This window comes from Leptodactylus fuscus, chromosome 11 (genome assembly GCF_031893055.1).
Source record: "Leptodactylus fuscus isolate aLepFus1 chromosome 11, aLepFus1.hap2, whole genome shotgun sequence".
Lineage (NCBI taxonomy): Eukaryota > Metazoa > Chordata > Amphibia > Anura > Leptodactylidae > Leptodactylus > Leptodactylus fuscus.
The window spans coordinates 81,634,881-81,641,432 of record NC_134275.1 but is presented as its reverse complement, the minus strand read 5'-3'; positions in this window follow the sequence as shown (position 1 = coordinate 81,641,432).

Below are 6,552 nucleotides of genomic sequence, written 5' to 3'. Positions count from 1 at the left end.
ACTTACTTTGGCCACAACTAAAAGATCGCCACGTTGTTCTGTGACCTCTTCACTCATGTTAGAGAATGGAGTCACGTTGTGTCGTGGCCATGACAGAGGAAAGTAGAGGAGTATTCAACTTTTTTGCAAACTGAAGCAACCCCCCAAGAACAGAAAGAGGGACAAAATGTGCGGCAAGTTTAGCCACGCCCACTTTTATGTTGACTCCGCCCATTCTCGTTTATTTTTCATGTGCCCGCACACAGTATAATCCTCCTACAGTCACCCGTAAATCATATTGTCCCCCTCCATCTCTGCCCCCAGTTTCATGTCCCCCCATCTCTGCCCCCAGTTTCATGTCCCCCCATCTCTGCCCCCAGTTTCATGTCCCCCCCTCCATCTCTGCCCCCAGTTTCATCAGTTTCATGTCCCCCCATCTCTGCCCCCAGTTTCATGTCCCCCCTCCATCTCTGCCCCCAGTTTCATCAGTTTCATGTCCCCCTATCTCTGCCCCCAGTTTCATGTCCCCCCTCCATCTCTACCCCCAATTTCATGTCCCCCCATCTCTGCCCCCAGTTTCATGTCCCCCCTCCATCTCTGCCCCCAATTTCATGTCCCCCCAAATCTTCCCCCAGTTTCATGTCCCCCCTCCATCTCTGCCCCCAGTTTCATGTACCCCTCCAGCTCTGCCCCCAGTTTCATGTCCCCCTATCTCTGCCCCAGTTTCATGCCCCCCCATCTCTGCCCTCAGTTTCATGTCCCCCCATCTCTGCCCCAGTTTCATGTCCCCCCATCTCTGCCCCCAGTTTCATGTCCCCCCTCCATCTCTACCCCCAATTTCATGTCCCCCCATCTCTTCCCCCAGTTTCATGTCCCCCCTCCATCTCTGCCCCCAGTTTCATCAGTTTCATGTCCCCCCATCTCTGCCCCCAGTTTCATGTCCCCCCTCCATCTTTGCCCCCAGTTTCATCAGTTTCATGTCCCCCTATCTCTGCCCCAGTTTCATGCCCCCCCATCTCTGCCCCCAGTTTCATGTCCCCCCTCCATCTCTACCCCCAATTTCATGTCCCCCCATCTCTGCCCCCAGTTTCATGTCCCCCCTCCATCTCTGCCCCCAATTTCATGTCCCCCCAAATCTTCCCCCAGTTTCATGTCCCCCCTCCATCTCTGCCCCCAGTTTCATGTACCCCTCCAGCTCTGCCCCCAGTTTCATGTCCCCCTATCTCTGCCCCAGTTTCATGCCCCCCATCTCTGCCCTCAGTTTCATGTCCCCCCATCTCTGCCCCAGTTTCATGTCCCCCCATCTCTGCCCCCAGTTTCATGTCCCCCCTCCATCTCTACCCCCAATTTAATGTCCCCCCATCTCTTCCCCCAGTTTCATGTCCCCCCTCCATCTCTGCCCCCAGTTTCATGTCCCCCCATCTCTGCCCCAGTTTCATGTCCCCCCATCTCTGCCCCCAGTTTCATGTCCCCCCATCTCTGCCCCAGTGTCATGTCACCCTTGCATCTGCCACCAGTTTCATGCCCCCCCATCTCTGCCCCCAGTTTCATGCCGTTCTCCACCCTTTCATCTGCCTCAGTTTCATGTCCCCCATCTTTGCCCCCAGTTTCATGCCATTCTCTCCCCTTTCATCTGCCCTAGTTTCATGTCCCCCCACCTCCATCTCTGACCCAGTTTCATGCTGTTCTCCCCCCCTTCATCTGCCCCAGTTTCATGTCCCCCCCACCTCCATCTCTGCCCCAGCTTCCTGCCATTCTCCCCCCCCCTTCATCTGCCCCAGTTTCATGGGCCCCCTTCATTATGTTCCCCCTCAATGTTTAACACAAAAAAAAAACTTATACTCACCTTCCAACGCTCCCCCGCCGCTCTCTCCGCAGTCTCACTCCCAGAGTTGTAGGCGCGATGTGACATCCTTAGGGTGCATGCACACTACGTAACGCCGGGCGTGTATGAGAGCCGTACACTCCGGCGTTACAGCAGGGCTGCTGAACACTTCCCATTCACTTCAATAGGAGCGCTCGTAAACGCCGCTGTTACGAGCGCTCCCATTGAAGTGAATGGGAAGTGTTCGGCAGTCTGCTGTAATGCCGGCGTGTACGGCTCTCATACACGCCCGGCATTACGTAGTGTGCATGCACCCTTACATCACTCCTACACATCCACTAGCCGGAGCGCAGCAGTAAAGCAGGTGCTGAGCTGTGACAACTTCTGCTTTATTTGCCTATGTCCTCCGAACGCCGATGAGTTGAAACCGGGACATGCCTCCCACCGACCGGGACCGCAAGACAGGACACTGAATGTCCCACAGAATCCGGGACGCTTGGGAGGTATGCAGAAGTCACCTTTGCAGCCCCGTCAAAGTCACAATGAGACTCCATTCACTAACAGGAGTAAACAAGTCACAGGGCGACATGGCAATCTATTGGTTGCAGCCAAAGTCGTCGTATGGCCCCATCCTTTGTGTTACTAAATCTAGAGAGCCACAGGTTACAAAGATGTGGAAATCCCACAATTTTTAAAGGGGCACCCCAAGACTATAATTTATCCAAATGCCCGATCAGTGGGTCCTATCAATCACAAGATCAAGGCTTCCGTGTGCCCCATGTGAATGGAGCAGCAGATGGCGCAAGCGTGCCACCACTTTGATTACAGGGGCACTCCGGGGACTGCATTTTACCTATTTCCAGGTTGGGTTTTGCCGCTGCTGCACATTAGGTTTCCAGGCTGGTACCAATGCAGGGTCACATGACTGGAAACTGCACCTGTCGCTCCATCTCCTCCCCTGTGTATTACCTGTCGTGTTACAGGCTGGCAGATGAGATTATTGCCATAGTAAAGTCAGCCCTACAATACAGGTAATTCCAGAGAGGAGCCGCCTTCTATTCACATCACCCGAAAACCTGATGTGCAGCACTGGCAAAGCCTGGCCTGGAAATAGGTTACATTTAGTTCCCAGAAAGCGCCGCGATAAGGCCCCACGTAGCGAATCGCAGATAATAAATGTTGCGGTTTTCTCTGTTTGTTCTTCCCTTATTAAATCTAAAAGGAAAACCCTCGCGATTCCGCAGCTAAGAATTACCATACTGAAGTTTATTTCCAAAATATGTAGATGAAATTGACCAAAATCTCATTCACTTTGCTTTCTGTAGCAGCCAAAAATACTGTTTTCTCAATGTTGCGTTTCTTTTTCTGTTTCACGTTGCGTTTCCACTGCATTTTACAGAACCCCGAAAATGAATGAGATTCTAGTTTTAGGTCTACTTTTAGGTCCATGTCTACATACAGAGCAGTGTCGTAACTAGGACCGGCGGGGCCCCGTGGCGAACCTTTGACATGGGCCCCCCCCGACCGACCCCCTACCCCCGCATTCCTGCGCGCTCTATTATGCCCCATAGTGGCCCCTGCACACAGTATTATCCCCCATAGTGGCCCCTGCACACAGTATTATGTCCCATAGTGGCCCCTGCACACAGTATTATGTCCCATAGTGCCCCCTGCACACAGTATTATCCCCCATAGTGGCCCCTGCACACAGTATTATCCCCCATAGTGGCCCCTGCACACAGTATTATCCCCCATAGTGGCCCCTGCACACAGTATTATGTCCCTCAGTGGCCCCTGCACTCAGTATTATCCCCCATAGTGGCCCCTGCACACAGTATTATCCCCCATAGTGGCCCCTGCACACAGTATTATGTCCCATAGTGGCCCCTGCACACAGTATTATTCCCCATAGTGGCCCCTGCACACAGTATTATTTCCCATAGTGGCCCCAGGTCAGAAATACAAGCACAGAGCACTCAGCTCCCCCTCCCTTCTGAGAGCAGGGAGCTACATCACTTGTCCTGGGCGGAGAGATAAGATCATCCCCAGGTCCGTGGTTATGGAAACGCAGTGTAAACAATGAAAAATCAGTTTGAGCCCGGAACCGGGCCTAATGCATACCTCCCTTCGAAGAGCCAAAAGAGGGACAAAATATTCAGCGTGTGCAGCAGCAAACTTAGCTCTGCCCACTTTTATGTTGACTCCGCCCATTCTCATTCATTTTTCATGTGCCCCCACAGAGTATAATCCTCCTACAGTCACCTGTAAATTATACTCCCCTCCATCTCTTCCCCCAGTTTCATGTCCCCCCATCTCTGACCACAGTTTCATGTCCCCCATCTCTGGCCACAGTTTCATGCCGTTCTTTCCCCCTTCATCTACCCCCAGTTTCATGGATCCCCTACATTATGTTCCCCTCAATGTTTAACACAAACACTTATACTCACCTTCCAACGCTCCCCCGCCGCTCTCTCACTCCACTCACATAGTTCTAGGCCCGATGTGACGTCATCACAATGCGCCTACACATGCAGGAGCCGGAGTGCAGGAGCTGAGCTGTATCGAGCTCCTGCTTTACTCGCTTATGTGTTCAACTCATGTCCCACTGAAATCGGGACGGTTGGGAAGTATGCTAATGCATACCTCCCAACCGTCCTGATTTCCGCGGGACATTCACGATTTGGGTGACATGTCCCGCGGTCCCAGTTGGAGGGAGGTATGTCCCAATTTCAACTCATATCTGCGTCCAGAGGACGCAGATCTTAGTTGAACACATATGCGGCTGAAGCAAGGAGCGGACACAGGTCAGCTCCTCGCTTCGCCGCTGTGCGCCTCTCTCGCTGACACATATGCGGCTGAAGCGAGGAGCTGACCTGTGTCAGCTCCTCGCTTCGCCGTCGGCTACTGGCTTGTAGACGTGATGTAACGTCATCACATTGCGTCTACAAGCCAGTAGCCGGCGGCGAAGCGAGGAGCTGACACAGGTCAGCTCCTCGCTTCAGCCGCATATGTGTCAGCGAGAGAGGCGCGCAGAGAGCGGCGAGGGAGCGGCGGAGAAGGTAAGTGTAATGTGGAGGTGGAACGTGAAACTGGGGGCAGATGAAGAAGAGGACGGTATGACACTGGGGGCAGAGATGGAGAGGAGGGCATGACACTGGGGGCAGAGATGGAGAGGACGGCATGATACTGGGGGCAGAGATGGAGAGGACGGCATGACACTGGGGGCAGAGATGGAGAGGACGGCATGATACTGGGGGCAGAGATGGAGAGGACGGCATGACACTGGGGGCAGAGATGGAGAGGACGGCATGACACTGGGGGCAGAGATGGAGAGGAGGGCATGACACTGGGGGCAGAGATGGAGAGGACGGCATGACACTGGGGGCAGAGATGGAGGGGACGGCATGACACTGGAGACATGAATCTGGGGGCAGAGATGGAAGGGGGACCATGAAACTGGGGGCAGATGAAGGGTGTATATGAAACTGGGGGAGAGATGGAGGGGGGACATATAATTTACGGGTGACTGTAGGAGGATTATACTGTGTGCGGGCACATGAAAAATTAATGAGTGGGCGGAGTAAACAAAAGTGGGCGGGGCTAAATTTGCCGCTGCGCGCTACGTGCACCGCACATTTTGTCCCTCTTTCGGTTCTTCCAAAGTTGGGAGGTATGCTAATGTTATTATCTTTGGACATAATTTGGGCAGTATTCCCCTCACGTTGCTGCTCCTCTTCATAATTCCGATCTGTGTTCAGATTTCCTTTCTTGCACTTAGGTGGAGCAGGTGTCATGGCCGCATTCACATTTTTAACCTCATTTGCATCATGCTGCAGATTTCGTACCTGCGCCCCGGAGTGTGACGCCTTTAACTTGCGCTTCTGTATTATTTCCTTTCACAATGGATGCGTCAGATGGAAAAATATATTGTAGTTGCTTTGCATAAAGGTTACACACAGTAGAGGAAGTCTGCAGCTCCCCCTCCCCCCTCCCCAAAGATAACATGGTAATTGTGGCCTTGGAAACTGCCGGGCCTGTTACCATGGTAGTGCCCTGGTGGGGGGAAGTGCGGGATATGTGAGGGGGGTTTTTTTCCATAAAATTATCTTTGTATGACGCTGGTCACACAGCAGCAACTTCATCTGACTATATCCTTCATCAGTCTGGGATGGGAAACCATAGAGACGTCCATTGGTAACCCAGCAATTCCGGGCGACCACATATGGTAAATGCAAAATGTAACGGCAATTTTGGTCACACAATGACTTGACTAGGTATACATGTTCCTTTGGGTAACAGCGTGACTGTGTGACAGGTATACTTCGGGCGTGTTCACATTGGGCCGTCTAATGACTGACATCAACAGATCCCAAGGGACCCCATTGACTTTAATATTGTCCGTTGGGACTTCGTTGGATGCCCAGCACAGATCTGAAGGTAGCCTTAGCTTTCCATTGCTCCCAAACCTGGTGGCCATGGCATCTTTCTTTTTTTTTTTTTTTTGGTAGAGTTGGAAGGGACCTCAAGGGCCATCGGGTCCAACCCCCTGCGAGTGCAGGTTTTCCTAAATCATCTCAGCTATATGTTTCTCCAGATTCCGCTTGAAGATTTCCATTGATGGAGCGCCCACCACCTCCCGTGGCAGCCTATTCCACTCTCTCACTCCCCTCACTGTCAGAAAGTTTTTCCTAATGTCTAATCTGTATCTCTTTCCCTTTAGTTTCATCCCATTGCTTCTTGTACTTCCT